The sequence below is a fragment of the Dysidea avara genome, chromosome 12, assembly GCF_963678975.1.
Source record: "Dysidea avara chromosome 12, odDysAvar1.4, whole genome shotgun sequence".
NCBI lineage: Eukaryota > Metazoa > Porifera > Demospongiae > Dictyoceratida > Dysideidae > Dysidea > Dysidea avara.
The window spans coordinates 15,022,619-15,037,805 of record NC_089283.1 but is presented as its reverse complement, the minus strand read 5'-3'; the positions used below and the strand labels follow the sequence as shown (position 1 = coordinate 15,037,805).

The following is a 15,187-nucleotide window of genomic DNA, read 5'->3' as shown; positions in this document are numbered from 1 at the left end:
TGCTGAGAGTACTGTTGATGAACTCTTGTCTCCTTCATGAATAACTCAGTAATGCTGGGTGTGGCAATACTAAAGACTTTCAGACTTCTAATCCATCAATGATTCTACCAATTTCAATCACTAACATGTACTGTTTGATGACTGAAATATGCACACTCTCCCTTGAGTGCTGCATGCATGCTTGAGGGATTGTGTGTATATTTCAGTCATATTCCTCTTAGCATGTTATAACTATATAATTTATTTCATATATACGTATAGCTATAATTATGAATCCATTATTCATTATTGCTATCCCACTAGGGACCTAACCTCGTTTCATTATTGTTCATTGTGTTAATTGATTCCTTTTTAACATTACTAGTTTTTGTATCCTATGATAGACTTCACAAGGGTTGCAATCAACAAGCAAGTTCAAGGATTTCTTTGACATTCTACTGTCTGCAAAGGTATTGTATATTATGGCTAAGCAAAACCAATGTACCACCAATGCCACAGATACATAGCTAAGCATGCTTCATGCAATGACATTCAATATTAATATTGACCACTTCTTCTAGACATGTACATGTGTACTATCTGGCTGCTGGCACATGGTTTTTAGCCTCCTGAAAGTTGGTTATTGTGATTGTAGTTTGGTAATCTAGCTACACATTCTCTGCTGTCATAAGGGTTAAGCATCCATTCTATTTGAGGCTAAATGGCTCTAATTTTGTATCAAAAAATACTTGGGTAAAGAAAGAAAATGAACTTGAGGCCAGTTCAACTATGGAGATTCTATCCAGTCCAGTTCTTCATAATACTAACTGAGGCCGAAAAACCAATAATATGGTAGTGTAGCTACCCATTCACTGATGGTGTTAGTTTGATTTTTCCTGATGCATGATTTGTCAGTGTGTAACCTGTGGTCACATATGCAGCTTGAGTGCTTGACACACTGCTTCAAAGTCATACTCTAACACTTAATGCAACTGTGACAGCATACTGGTGAATCCTCTAAAGTGAGTTGCTCATAAAAATGTGCATGCAGCATGTTAGTACTCATTGGACATATAGCAGCATGCTGATGCTCCTTAATTGCCTATAGACAAGAAGCTAGCTTTCCATAATTATTCTCCCATTTAAGAGAGACAGCACTTAGGAACATGCTGATGCAAAGAGCTGCTAATTGTTCATAAAAGAGTAGCACATCAACACTACCATATGAATGAGAGAGACAGCATTTAGTGGCATGCTAGTGACTCTCTGCTATCATTATAGCATTTGCTACAAGTAGCAGCAAGTTGAAAGTAGTGAATGCTGTTCATTGTGTGAATTTCCCAAGGTTAGGGAGTTAGACTACTGATTGTGCCATAGAATCGGGTTGTTAAGTGCATGTGTCTATCAAGTGCATATTCTGTTAAGCACATACAGATTTACCATGGCTGATAAGCGCACATGGTCAAATGCAAGGCTCAAGACTCGACAAAGCTACACATGGGAAGAAATGCTGGAATTACTGGAAAATGAATTTCTCCTCGAGCACTTACATCGTCTCCTTGAGGTCTTCCTTCACTGTGTATACAGCAAATCAGCCTCCTGGATTGCAATATTCTTGTCCATTATGAAGGATTTCACCCAGAAATAGAGTAAAATATCCTTATTCACTGCCATGGTGACTGGCATGAACTACTACAGTAGCTCTTCTATTACAATGTAGCTATTCCATGTTAACACACCCTAATTATTTATTAGGTGTATGCACCAAACAGATAGTATGATGTTTTACAAAAGTTTTCTTCAAAAATTATAAGTGCATGCGCTTAACAACTCGATTCTACAATACTTTCCTGTAGATGAAAAGTGTGCTAATAAGTACTCCGATGAGAGGCAACAATTGTCAGCATGCTGATGGCTCTCTCTTGTTTTTATAATGGCTTTGCTCCAACATTAATTTACTTAAAAGGTATTCAAGTGTTATGATCTTTATTGCATGGTCACAACCTAGTTCGGGGCCTTTTCCACAAGCATACATGATGGTACTATATATAAGAAATGAATTTTGATTATTTTACTGTGTAGTATTACTGCACAGCCTAAATAGAGATATTGGCATCAAATGTAATGAGATTTGAAAACAACATACAAGAGTATACTCTTTGATTTTTAAAGGATGAAAATGGTGAGGGGTTAACAGATACAGAGATAAGAGAAGAAGTAGATACATTTATGTTTGCTGGTCATGACACTACAGCAGTAGGTATAATGAAGATGTTCATGCTGAGGCACTGACAAATCAATTACTATAATTAGATTGATTGATATATGTGACCAAATTTGCGAAAAGGTACCTTTCTCATACAAAAAAATATGACCCATATTTGAACTTTGAAGCTTCATAAAAACTTTTTTTATCATGGTATTTAACTTCCTGAAATTTTCCATACATAGCTATACAGTATCTGGCTGCACTTTGATAGCTATTAAGAGCAAGTAATTGGTATAAATCCTTTTCAAGTAAGCTGCTGCCATAGCAACATCCGCCATTTTTGAGTACAACCCATTTTGAAACTGTGATAGTGTAGGGGAGAGCGTACGTTTAACTTGGTCAACCTTTGCTGTGGAATGCAGAAGAAGAAGCTTTACTTCCTGGGTATTGTTTTATGCTTATAGAAAGCAACGCTACCAGAGTTGCAGAACGGGTTGTACTCCAAGATGGCGAATGGTGCTATGGTAGCAGCTCACCTGAAAAAGGTCTATAAGGAGTAAAGTGTTACTCATTCTGTTTGCTGGTATGTAAAATGTGTGGAAGGTACACACACACACACACACACACACACACACACACACACACACACACACACACACACACACACACACACACACACACACACACACACACGCACGCACACACACACATGCACACACACACACACACACACACACACACACGCACGCACACACACACGCACACACATGCACACACACACACACGTGTTTCTATATATATATATAAACTGCAGGACTAGGTTGGGTACTGTATTGTCTGGCAATGAACAAGGAGCACCAGGAAGTGTGTAGGAAAGAGGTCAGAGAAGTATTGGCTGGTAGGGACTCCGACAACATTACATGGTAAGATTTTTACTACCCATCTTTGTCATGCAATTATTAGTTTCTGTGTATGTACTATCAGGGAAGATGTGTCCAAACTCTCCTACACCACCATGTGCATTAAGGAGTCATTGAGGCTGTATCCAGTTGTTCCACTATTCGATAAACTGTTGGCAGAAGAGTTTGTGATGAATGGACAGAGGTTTCCAAATGGTATCTACATATTAAGTGTGTGGTATTTTTGTACATTTGTGATTGTGTAATGAAAAAGGAACCTGACAACAACACAATTACAAGTATAACCAATATTTCATAAGCACTTCATTGACCAGAAATCTATTAAAATATCTATACAAAAGAACTTTAGCACCGATCTTTTCAACAATTTTAAATGCTAAACACACTCAATCTCTTATAATGGTACCACATACTGTAACTCAAACAGCTTAAGATTTAGTAATCAACAATGAAATCATTTTTAAAAATCTGTATACCAAAGACATATTTGATTTCTATATCTGTGGTTATATGGTGGTTTGTAGATTCATAATTCTTACATACTTTAGGAACAAGGGTAATTATTGATATCCGTGCTTTACACCATGATCCATTAGTTTGGCAAGATCCAGAGGTTAGCCTATAGTGTTGTTGTGTATACATGTGTAATGTCTTGTGCTTCACTTCTGCATCAGAAATTTGATCCATTGAGATTTAATGTTGAAAACAGTAAGAAAATGGACCCATTTGCTTACCTTCTGTTTTCTGCAGGAGCAAGGTATATTTTGCATATATTGGAGAATGTATATATGTGGGTCAGTGTGCATATATATATATATATGTATTGCATATTGGATGGGCAGAGAAAAAGCACACCCAGTCTCTGACCTTCGGTTCCATTTATCCTGTAAAAAATCATTATTTGATTGTTTTTAATCATATAGGAATTGTATTGGTCAACGTTTTGCTATGCTAGAAATGAAAGTTACAGTAGCACATATTGTAAACAAGTGCGTAAGTTTGCTTGCGTTATGTAATGCAGAGGTGTAAGAAGCACGGGTGTAATGGGTGCTTATCTGTGCACGCCATGTGACCAGACAAGATGCTGATGATTGATTGGTTTATTGTTTATGACCTCTAAACAGTCAGACAAATAAATTACTACATAAATTACAAAACAAAATGACAAAATTCAATAAATTCATTTTCCAAACGATACTCACACTAGGATGACAATACCATGAATATGTACAAGTTGTGCCATTATTTCAGTCTTTTGTGCACATTTTATTTTTCATAATGTCTAGATACTTCACAAAATTACATCTATAATGCTAGCATTTTGCTAATTGCTTTTACTCACCTATTATGCCAAAAAATTGCTGACACAATCAAGTTCATTGCATTGTTTTGTCTGAATCACTATAAATTGTTAGTTCCAAAATTAATTTCCAATGATTTGAGACATAGAATTATAAAAGTGTAATCAATGTCTGGGGAGCTGTGTCCACAGACTCCCGCACCTTTCACCTCAGCACCCATGCCTAAAATTTCTTCTTACCACTGTGCAAAAAGTTTGATATACTCAGGTGCACACTAGTAGGCATAACTCAATTATACATTCAATTTACACAGGTATGTATGAATATGATATACTATAATTGTATATCCTGTGTATTACAAATTGGCTGCTATACACTGGTGTGTATACATCATGTGTACATATGTAATAGATATACACAATGTAGTATAGCTTACCACAGCTTGTTGGCATGGCTACGTGGGCACAGTACATACAGCTAACTTATTATTAAATTCTTATGTATTCTGTGCTATTTTTAAAGAATTTATGTATAAAAATGTAATTCAATAAACTGTAACACACACAACAACAGCTCCATTGTCATCCCAAGTGGCATTAATCTAAGCTTGCCTTTATGTAGAATTACATTTGTATAGAAAAAAAACATTAAGATGTTCTCTGTCATGGTGGCTTTTCTTCATCTACACCAGGCCTGACCCAGTTGGTGGTTGCTGTACATCAATTCAAGCCATACATGTAGTACTATTTTCACCAGGCTGCATCTGCCAAGACATAGTTATTTTAAAGAGCACATAGGCTACAATTACCAGTATAAAATTTATGGTACAACTTTATAACTGACTGAAAGAAACTGCAAAAGAACAGTTGTAAAGTTGTAAATGCTCAGAACAGTTGTAAAGTTGTGAATGCTCAGACATACAGTACTTACCAGTTGTATGTCATACAGCTTCAGTTCTCTTCGCTGACTGAATCTGCAAAGGATATCAGTTGTTAGTGAACAAATGCTAGTGAAAACTTACCAGCTGTCCATCGTACACATGGGTACTCTCTGTTGAGTGAATCTGCCAAGGATATCGGTCATTATTATACAAAGGCCGTGGTCATACTTAGCAGTTGTCTGCCGTAAACTTGGGTACTCCTTGATGGCCGAATGATATTGATTGTTAGTGCACAAAAGGCTATTGCAAGTTGTCCATCATACAAAGACCATGGTCATTATTGTCCATTGAATAACTTGAGTATACTTTGCTGACTGAATCTGTCAAGAATATAAGCTGTTATTAGTATGCAAAGGCCATGATCATACTTACCGATTGTCTGTCATTATAACTTCAGTACTCTTTGCTGACCGAATCTGCCAAGGATATCGGTTGTTAGTGCACAAAGGTCATCGTACAACTTGAGTACTCCCTACTGAGTGAATCTGGCACACTTTACTGGTTGAATCTATCATACCAAGAATATCAGTAGTAAGTGCACACAGGCTATAGGTTATGAGGGACAAAACTGTGCAAAACTGTGTAAAACATGACTTTAAATTCACAAAATCTAGAGAGCATCATTATACATTACTTCACTAAGGTAATCACTCAATGATTTCATCAATATAAAATTATATAGAAAACTGTCAATATTCACAAATTTGCAAGAATTTCATCCCTCAAAAATTTCTAGCATTTGTTGTCATTTCATCGATGCTTTTTTAATTATACAGTATTTAGGCATACTTAACAGTTGCTGGTGGAACATGACTGTTGGCGTACATAACATCTATGCTTTTGGGTAATGTCGTACACCACATTTATACCGCTGCAGTACCGGGAACATTGGCTTCATCGTCATATCATACACAAAGTATTAGGAGGATCTGTATACTTGAAAATTATTATTAAGTCCTATATAAGGTAGGTAGTCAATTTAACTTTTAAGAACAGTATGTAAGCCACAGTGGTAACTAGCAACATGCATACATACATTTGGCCAAGACTGTGATATTAATATAGTCACCTGTAGTAACACTATAGTCACATGGCTACTTGTTCTTCCTTAATAAATTTTGTTACAAAGGCCAGCTACCCAAACGTTTGATAGCACACACTGAAAGAACAAGTAGGCCTTACATAATATATATTTAGTACGGACTATTCAGGCGTAGAGAAACGTGTAAAACCACTGGAAGCGAGCATATGCTCACCTCTTTGATATGATTGGTTATAGTACCTATCTCTAATGAAAATTTTAATGAGCTGGACACATGCAAGTGCTGTTGTTTTCCATGAGTAATGGTGCACCGCAGTGCTGATTCACTGGGTAGGCGCGACCACATGTCTGCACATCCCAGACCAAACTCGTTTGTATGGAATTTTCTATTTAGCCAAATTTTCTGCTGACGCCTTCATAACTCTATAATGTTTAGCACTATGGGTATGATTTCAGTTAAGTCATACAAGAGACCAAAAAGTAAGCTGCATACTTTCGTATAGTGTGATAGAGACTTTAGTCTATAATAAAAATGATTCATTGTAGATTGGTCACTTACTACACACAGTGTAGAATTATTCACAGATTCTTTAACTATATGTATGTGATTACACCCAACATTCTTTGTTTGTGTACAGTCATGAACATCCATTGTAATGCCAGTTTACAGCAATGATTGCCAATTTACCAGACCACCACTGGAACATGAAGCATGACAAAGTGAAACTTGACAATCTATGAGGTACATACAGGCTGCTGTTGCTTCCTCCAAGAAAATTTCATATATAGATCCTCTGAGGATGAATTATAGAGAAATTTCAGTAATTTATCATAATTGTCTCAAATGCTGATTCACTGGGTAGGCGCGACCACATGTCTGCACATCCCAGACCAAACTCGTTACTATGGAATTTTCTATTTAGCCAAATTTTCTGCTGACGCCTTCATAACTATGTTTAGCACTATGGGTATGATTTCAGTTAAGTCATACAAGAGACCAAAAAGTAAGCTGCATACTTTCGTATAGTGTGATGGAGACTTTAGTCTATAATAAAAATGATTCATTGTAGATTGGTCACTTACTACGCACAGTGTAGAATTATTCACAGATTCTTTAACTATATGTATGTGATTACACCCAACATTCTTTGTTTGTGTACAGTCATGAACATCCATTGTAATGCCAGTTTACAGCAATGATTGCCATTTTACCAGACCACCACTGGAACGTGAAGCATGACAAAGTGAAACTTGACAATCTATGAGGTACATACAGGCTGCTGTTGCTTCCTCCAAGAAAATTTCGTAGATCCTCTGAGGATGGATTATAGAGGAATTTCAGTAATTTATCATAATTGTCTCAAATTATGGCTGATCTCATATCACTCACTGGTCTGGTTTCATTTAGCCACCAGAGTATAACCAGAAAATGCCAATTCAAGTATTTTAGTCATCATAGTGTAAAAACAGTGTGTGTGTGTGTGTGTGTGTGTGTGTGTGTGTGTGTGTGTGTGTGTGTGTGTGTGTGTGTGTGTGTGTGTGTGTGTGTGTGTGTGTGTGTGTGTGTGTGTGTGTGTGCATTTGCATGTGTGTACTGTGTAGCATTAATAATTATTATGCATATGTGTGTGTGCATTTGCATGTGTGTACTGTGTAGCATTAATATTTATTATGCATATGTGTGTGTGCATTTGCATGTGTGTACTGTGTAGCATTAATATTTATTATTAGGGACCTGCCGATTATGTTAGCATAATTTTGAGCATAATAGGTACCTAAAAGCATTGAGCATAATGCCAGCATAATAGGTTAAATATTTGTACGATAGTGTAAACTCTTGCTGGGAAAATGACAATTGCAAAATAAGATGGATATACTCTAATAGAGCAGTCAGTAACTCTAATAGAACAATCATCAAACTGACTGTTCTATTAGAGTATATCGATCTTGTCTCTTACATGCAGGCATGCAGCAAGAATTTATTATTTGTGTTCCAGCCACTCATTTTTTTCTTTCTATATAGTGTTAAACTAGTAGCAAAGCATATGAACTAAGGCATGAACATTGAGCATAATCGAGCATAATAGGTAAATATTGAGCATTAATTTAAGCATAATAGGTGAATTTTTTGAGCAGTGCAGCATAGCATAATAGGTAAAATTATCAGCATAATCGGCAGGTCCCTATTTATTATGCATATGTGTGTGTGCATGTGTAATGTACTGTAGCCTACCTATACACACATGTAGGCTCACTTATCTCGTTCATAAAAAGGATAAGCTTGATCACTGATGTAAGTTCCAGGGGAGACCACAGTTTTCTCCTGCAGTGTAGCCTTCTCCATCACATCGTGTAGGTACTGTAGAAACAGGAGTACACACCATAAAACTTTCAGTAGCCACCCACACTATGAATAGGAATACATATATACATGGAATCCTTGCAGTACACTAATCCCTATAAACACTGTAATCAACTAGGATGACCTTCACACATACCTGTACAAACATATGACACTCAGTTACTGTAGTAGCCCTACGTGAAATTTAAAAAAATCGATGCACTAAAATTTTCTCCAATTTCCTTCTTCTATAGCTCATTTAAATTGCCATGCACTACTTTTCCAACAAAATCTGAGGTATCTATTTGCCATGCACTACTTTTCCAACAAAATCTGAGGTATCTATTATGTGTCATGAGATATGTCTTTTATTGCATTTTGCAATACAAAATTTGTTACACCAGGTTGGTTGGGTCATTGTGGTGCCAAAATTTCCATGAATTAGATCATTGTGCTCATAGAGGGTTGCTCTACACATATCACACCTGAAAAGTTACCAGACACAAAGTAGGCTGTACACAATAATTAATTTTACAGAAACATATTGCACATACTTCTTAGCTGTCATTTTAGCCATGAGCAAACAGTTTGTACAATGATTGTTTTACAGTATACAGTCAAACCTCTCTAATGCGACGCTCAATGGGAGCCATAGATTTTGCTGAATAAAGGAGGTTGTTGGATTATCAAGTCACCTCTGTAATCCGACATTATACAATATGTCAGATTATGCAGTAAATAACAGGTAAAACAGATCACACAATGTTTTAAACATGAATTAATTTTAGAATTTGTAAGTATTACAGCTTTTTTCTATTACTGTCAACCAATTAAATACTTTGGTTGCTTAAAAATTATTTTCTGTGATTATTCTAATGCCGCTATTATTCTCTGTCAGATTACAAAGGTCAAAAACAATGCATTTCCAAGTCTAGAGAATCACAGTTTGTGTCGGATTATGGGGTACAGAGTTGTCAGATTACAGAGGTTGTTTTCTATACAAAAATGTTGGTAAATGACATTTCAGTCGGATTCTGGATTATGCAGGTGTTGGATTAGAGAGGTTCGACTGAATATACAATTACTGTTTTACAGAGGACACCTGCATAACCTGGACACTTAGTTGAGGCCCCAAAGTACCAGCTTTTACATGTAAACTGACCTGGAAAATCAGGACATCTTAATAATCAGGACATTTTTGGTTGATCCCAAGGTGTCTTTAATACACAGGTTCCACTGTAATGAATTTATATTTCATTTTGAATATCAGGACACCCTCCTATCTCACATAGCTAGACCAACTTTTTCAGGGGAAGTTCCACTGCTTGGTGCAAATTGGCAAAGCCATTATCTTCTTACTGTTTAGGTTCTGAGACTATTATACTTTAAAATGTGGCACAGTGTTTGCTTGAACACAACAGGATACAAAACAAGCATGTTGCTCAATAGCAAAAGGCTTAGTCAGTCTGGCTATGCGAGATTTGTTGGACTCCTGAACATACATACAAACTAAATCATCTGTACATAATACTTGATACATCACTCTTAACCTACACTTCGGATGGTGGTGGTCTATCAAAGCGTCGTACCAATGATGGTGACCGGCTATACAATATGACACAGTGGGAGATACAAAATGACACAGCGAGACATACAATATTATGACACAGTGAGACACATAATATGACACAGTGGGACTAACACGTGCAAAAGCAGTGATGTCATGCTTAGAGGTGTGTCCAGAATGAGTGCGACTATTCAAACTGGACCACACCCATTTTTCTCCCTACAAAGATAAAGTGGTCTAGCCAGGTGAGACTAGTACATAAAGTATAACATGCTTAAGTAATCTGTAAAGGACAATACAAACATATCATAGATCCTTTACACTCTAAGGATCTATGAACATATCCACTCACCAAGAGGAATGTAGTAGTGAAGTAGTATTCACAGCGGAATCAACACTAATAACTAACTAGTTACTGTCTGTCCAGTTTGCCACATAACTGTAGGAATTTGCGCGGTGGTCTAGGACGATGAGCTCTTCCAGAGTATCAAATCACGTGATTCGTAAGTGTTCGAATTTATAAGCAACACTAGTTTTACAACCGGATGCGGTTAGACCTCTTTTGCCGAGAGCTCAGACTAGCAGTGTGTGAAGTCTAGCGCAGTTCTTTTCATCCGAGTTTTTATCGATGATACTTTGTTTCATTGCGCACTGTTCTGTCGGGTCGGAGGCACTTTTATGTGAGCACCGCCTCCAGAGGTGAGTCAGTGTAGCTATTAATGTTCACTTCTTATTGCCGTGGTGTACTAAATATTAATCTTTTAGGTGTTAGCTAGACGCGCGTAGTTGTATCGCTCTCAAGACTAGGTCAAGGCGTCGTGCTCCACTAGTATCACGGTAAGCGTACATGAATTGTGCGTGTGGTTCATTAAAGTTTCTGTTTATGTAGTTTTGTCTTTAGGTACAAAAGCACATTTAAAAGGTTTGTTAGTTTACTTGTTGTCTATACTGTTTTACGGGCTGATGATTCAATGCAGGTATTGTATGGAAGTTGCTTTGGCGGCATAGTTTGCTGCATCATGCACTGACATAATAATAGCTTGGTAAGCAGTAGTGCTTCTTTCTTGCCAGCTTTAATTTTTCTTTTCAATGATAGTGGCAATGGAACTGCTGCTGCTTATTATGATTGCACAGCATTTCAATAGTTACAGGTATGTCTGTTGTCGTATTACTGACTAACTATTTTAAAGTATTCATTTTGTAGGGCTGAATTGTAGAATCACATGCTACTGATACTTCATTGTGTAGATGCCAGGCACATGATCATGATTGAGTTAACTGTGTTTATGCAGTGAACAGGTATAATAGCTTTTCATAGTTGTCTATTGGAGAATACACCTTTTCTATTGTAGAACAGTGTGTGGAGTTTAGGAGATGTGAACTAGGAAGAAGAATTATGTCCACACATGTACATCTGGTGAATTTATCAGCTTCGTTTCATTGGTAAGGCCACAAAAGAGCATTTGAATCATTGTTAAGTGATTTCTTTTGTCTGTAGACGTCGTTTGATGATGAGACCTATATAGAAGAAGAATGATGTACCTGCTACTTTTATCAAAGTGAACACTACTGGACACATTTCATGTTGTTTACTCAATGTTGTACAATTTTAAATTTTTTAATATGAAACCTCTAATCTTATAATAGTAAAGATATTCACATCAGATATACTACATTGAGTTACACCACAATTATACATTGGTGAGTATATCAAATATGTATTTCTTACATATGCACATATTATACTTATGTAAACAGAGGTTATACACGTGGTTAACCAGTAGTGTATAAGTCAATTATACTCATATATTATACATAGTAGTGTAAATGGTATCTATACACAGGTACAACCATGGTGTATAACAGATGTGCCACACATGTGTAAATAACTATCCTTGGTGTATATCATAATAATACATCAGTTATACACCTATGTATTTCAAATGTTTTGCATGGTGTACACCTCTGTGTACTAGATTAATTTGATGTTGCTACTGTTATAAGATGGTTTATGTATTATTTCTATGTGCAGAACTGTAGTCACATCCCTCAATCTTATTATACACCAATATATTTATTATGACAGCATTATGTTTATCTGTACTTCTCACCAGTTATTCACAACATTAAAAATGTATTTGTTGTAATTGTCAGTAGTATAATATGTGGTTTTGTTATGCATACTCAGTAAGTTGCTGACTAATATGCAAATAGTGAAATGTTACTAACTGGATCTGTGAAAAGGAGTCTTATAGCCTTTCCAAATTCTCAAGTTTGACTGATCATAACTCCTAATGTTTTCACCCTATCACCTTCAAATTACACCAAACAATAGTGCCATGTTAGGGGTATGTAGTGACTGAATTTCAGGGTGGTACCATTTTCACAAGTGAAGGTATGGGTTGCCAAGTACATGTAATCAGAAGGGCTAAAAGATCCCTTTTCGCAGATCCGGTCACAAATATGCATTAACCATATTATGCAACAATATGTACAGGTTCTTGTTAGAGGTAGACACTACTCACAAGGTGGAGCCTTATCAGCAAACACTCTGGAAGCCAAAGAATGGGATCAAGCTAAAATTGAGCCATGCACCAATGTGATGCTATATCAAGACATTCTGCTATGGGTTTGCTTTTTTATAGGGTTTTTTTCTGTAGAATGCTATTGCTGCAACCCCTTCACTTATGGACTTATCTGTTATATGCACAGCTATAAGAGTTTTTATTTCACTGCATACAATTGTTGTTGTAATTATAATGATTGTAGTTATGATGCATTTGTTTGCTGCTTACATTAACAATGGATATGTGGAAAGTACCTTGATTATTACATTTTAATTGAGTTAATGATGAGCAGCCGAAATTTTATTTAATCCTTTCTGGCACTGTGTGGATAAACAGTTGTACAGTATGTATAAATATGCAATTAAATTAAGGCATATAGCTAGTTTCTTAGGCAAAATTTCCAAGGGAAATTATAATGCTTTAAATAATGGTATGGTTTTGCATCCACTAAATAATGGTACTTTTGTGGTTTAAAAGTTTAAAACCTCAAGTTGATATTGTAAAATATCATGAAAACAGCAATACTAGTCTATGGTACAAACAACTAAAACAAGACATGTTTCATCCCACTTTTGACTAATACCATAATTCATGCACATGCAAGACAGTCAAGTCAAAATTTAAAAAGGAAGCATTTTAGCAGAATTAATTGTCACCCCATCTTTAAATCCCAATAGCCGCTTTATATGGATAATCATGCATGGATATCTACATAACAGTTACCTTTAGTTGAGAAATATTACACACAATCAATGGGCTCACTGTATATTATCTCTACATGGGCTAAGCAATCCTTTTACATATTTGGAACACATGATCCCGTTTGTATTCTGCGGTGGGAGAAGTTAGAATCATTGATCAAAATTTATTTTCAGTTTTCATACTGTAATTAGCTATGATTTTTATTATAAATTTATATCATTACTGAATGTTCAGGAGCAGATATGAAAGAATTGCAACGATAGCTATAATATGCATATGTCATCATTACTGTGTAAGTATTCATTCTGACTCCTGGCTGTTTGTTCTTACATCCTTGGAAAGGAATTAGTTTGATCTGTCTGCTAGGAATTTTGGGATAAGCTTGCCCTTAGATGTAAAAGAGTCTCTATATATATTGTGCTTGCTGTTTTATTGTGATGGATACATAGTGTTCCCTTCAACAGCTTTTGAGCATGCACTTGATTGTGCTTATAGGTGGTCTTGTTGGCCATAGGCATAACGATGCTTTTGGCTACTCTTGTGTGGTAACCCTATATCATGAAGAAGCTTGTAGGTTCTGGTGGCATTTTTGACTGAACTACCTGTTGTTGATGCATGTGCTTAACACTTGTTCGTGTGTATGTGAATGCCAAGTGGCTAGAGCAATAGCCTGGTAATTGAAAGGTTTCAGGTTTGATGCCTACATATAAGTTGCTGTTGTTTCCTTGAGCAATAAACTTGCTCCAGTCTATGTACCCACTGTATAATGGGGACCTGGTGGCCTAATATCAACTGGGGAAGTAGCCCACCCAGCAGTAACATCAAAGGGTACCTGATGACATCTGGGAAGCAAATCTCCAATTATCCTTGTCTCAGTTAGCGGTGTATACAGGCATTGGTTTGCTGGGTGGCAATAGCTATAATGAGGGCTTTGCTAGAACTAGGCTTTGTATGTGTGTGGGAGGGAGGGGGAGTAGGTTCAGCAGCCACAGGCTATAAGATATTATTGTTTATTTTGAGAGATTAATGCTCATGCCTCATAATACCTCTACTGCTGCGTTATGTAGTGCCACACCTGAAACAAACTTTAAGGAATACACCTTAATGAGCAGCCCTTTAGTATGGTAATTGGATACATGTTGGCTTGTGTATATTCTTCATGTAACATTGCTTTGTGTGTGTGACGGTAGGTGGAGGAGATTTTTGATTGTGAATCAGTGGAACTTCACCGTCAATATTACCTTGCATGGGAGGATCAAAGCAAAAAAACTGTTCTATAAAAGCCATACAGAATGCAAATGTTCTATATTGGGCAGTTATATATAGAACTCTTCAATAGGACACAGTTCTATTTGTATAGGTTAGGAACCCATTGCCTCATTAAGAACCCTTCGCCTCGGCTTATTATATCCGTACAAAATTTAATCAACTTCTACATTAACCAAACCAACATATGAGAGTGTGCCTAATACAGTTGTAGAACACCTATATATATATATATTTTTTTTACATAAGTAACTTACAGATTTACCAAAAGTTGCTAGTGTTACATTAGGATAATTTTATACCAACAGTTGTTCACTAGATAGCTTACTATGCTATAGTGTGATTACTTTAAC

General features: G+C 36.4%; 3 long non-coding RNA genes across 12 annotated transcripts; 2 read left to right on the top strand and 1 right to left on the bottom strand.

Moving 5' to 3' along the window:
- The first annotated feature begins 381 nt into the window (after positions 1-381).
- LOC136240117 (uncharacterized) lies at positions 382-3,117 on the top strand. Its single transcript, XR_010693678.1, has 3 exons — positions 382-449; positions 2,152-2,239; positions 3,003-3,117. It is a non-coding gene; the product is annotated as an uncharacterized lncRNA (long non-coding RNA).
- Positions 3,118-4,933: 1,816 nt separating this feature from the next.
- LOC136240116 (uncharacterized) lies at positions 4,934-11,143 on the bottom strand. 10 transcript variants are annotated; one of them, XR_010693672.1, is made up of 9 exons: positions 10,652-11,143; positions 10,287-10,337; positions 9,895-9,968; positions 9,356-9,429; positions 8,647-8,750; positions 5,722-5,857; positions 5,431-5,669; positions 5,340-5,382; positions 4,934-5,172 (listed from the first exon to the last, which is right to left on the bottom strand). It is a non-coding gene; the product is annotated as an uncharacterized lncRNA (long non-coding RNA). The 10 variants fall into 10 exon arrangements; XR_010693674.1 differs by lacking the exon at positions 9,895-9,968 and having other exon boundaries at positions 10,652-10,952; XR_010693670.1 differs by lacking the exon at positions 9,356-9,429 and having other exon boundaries at positions 10,652-10,949.
- Positions 10,760-12,811, top strand: LOC136240115 (uncharacterized). Its single transcript, XR_010693667.1, has 9 exons — positions 10,760-10,998; positions 11,065-11,136; positions 11,189-11,221; positions 11,277-11,342; positions 11,396-11,450; positions 11,504-11,598; positions 11,652-11,742; positions 11,798-12,000; positions 12,797-12,811. It is a non-coding gene; the product is annotated as an uncharacterized lncRNA (long non-coding RNA).
- The last annotated feature ends 2,376 nt before the right edge of the window (positions 12,812-15,187 follow it).